The sequence below is a fragment of the Microcebus murinus genome, chromosome 11 (assembly GCF_040939455.1).
Source record: "Microcebus murinus isolate Inina chromosome 11, M.murinus_Inina_mat1.0, whole genome shotgun sequence".
Taxonomy (NCBI): Eukaryota; Metazoa; Chordata; class Mammalia; order Primates; family Cheirogaleidae; genus Microcebus; species Microcebus murinus.
The window spans coordinates 102,200,828-102,202,356 of NC_134114.1; the positions used below are offsets into that span (position 1 = coordinate 102,200,828).

Sequence of the window (1,529 nt, forward strand, 5' to 3'; positions counted from 1 at the left end):
CTTGGCGAGTCCAGCCGTGGAGGCGCATCTTGTGTGAGTGTGAGTGAGTGTGAGTGTGTGTGTGTGTGTAGAGAGAGACAGCCCCCCGCCCCGCCCCGCCCCGCCCATCACCCCCGTCCCTGGGAGCCCGCGGGACCCGGCCGGCGAACTCAACCGGCCCGGCCCGGCGCGGGAGGCGGCGGCGGGGAAGCCCAGAGAGGCTCGGCTTCTTGAGCGGGGCAGGGGCGCCCTCCGCCGCCGTCTAGGGCCACACCACCCTGAACGCCCCCGATCTCGTCTGGTCTGGGAAGCTAAGCAGGGTCGGGCCCGGTTAGTACTTGGATGGGAGACCGCCTGGGAATACCGGGTGCCACAGGCTGCTGCTTTTTTTTTTTTTTTTTTTTTTTTTGCCTCTTGTTCTGTCCCCTTTCTGGGAGCGCGGCGGCGGCCCGGGGTGGGGGTCACCCCCACCCTCAGCGCCCGCGCGGTGCCTGGCGCCCCAGCCCGCACCGTGGGGCCTCCTCTTGTCCCAAGCCGCGACACCGCCGCCACGCGGCAGGATGCGTGGCATCTGGACTGTCAGGTCTCAGACCAAAGGTCTGCTCTGTGGGAACCGACACGCTGGAGGAAACCTTGAGAGTCTGAGAGGGGAGGGAGTTCCAGAAGAAGGCCAGGATGTCATTTTGAGGGAGTATGTGACCAGAACTCGTCCCGTTGCTTTTGGGGTTCTATGGGCTACACGCAGGAATCTTTGGTGGTGGCACCTGATGTTGGGGGATCCGGAGTCACACCCAGACCTGCTCCACAGGCCTCCTTTTACTTTTCTCTTCGGATTCATTATTTTTAAAAAGTGTCTCTTACCTCTATGATTGCATTTTCTTTTCTCTCTCTCTTCAAGCAGATGATGGGAGTACAAGTATTCAGGTGACATGTGACGCCCGTGCCCCCCTCCCCCCTGCGTTCTTTTTTTTTTTTTTTTTTTTGAGACAGAGTCTCGTTTTGCTGCCCAGGCTAGAGTGAGTGCCATGGCGTCAGCCTAGCTCACAGCAACCTCAATCTCCGGGCTCAAGCAATCCTGCTGCCTCAGCCTCCCGAGTAGTTGGGACTACAGGCATGCACCACCACGCCCGGCTGTGTTTTTCTATATATATTAGTTGGCCAATTAATTTCTTTCTATTTTTAGTAGAGACGGGGTCTCGCTCTTGCTCAGGCTGGTTTCGAACTCCTGACCTGGAGCAATCCGCCCGCCTCGGCCTCCCAGAGAGCTAGGATTACAGGCGTGAGCCACCGCGCCCGGCCCCCCCTGTGTTCTTATTCATATACCTCTCATGTTGTTCCAGCGTATTGTGGGGGTACCAATGTTAAGGTCGGGTGCCTTGCCCTCTCCAAGCCTCCCCCCTCGGGTCAGAGCTTCAAGTGCGCCCATCCCCCAGTCGGTGCGCACCCACCCCATGCCTAATGGATGTGTATGGCCCTCCCCTCCCCCCACCCGCCCGACACCCACCCGATGAAGGTGATTCCTCTCTGTCCACTTAGGCGTCCATCCGTTC

General features: G+C 59.4%; 1 pseudogene; it reads left to right on the top strand.

Moving 5' to 3' along the window:
* Nucleotides 1–239: 239 nt before the first annotated feature.
* Nucleotides 240–358, top strand: LOC142874029 (uncharacterized; annotated as a pseudogene).
* The last annotated feature ends 1,171 nt before the right edge of the window (nt 359–1,529 follow it).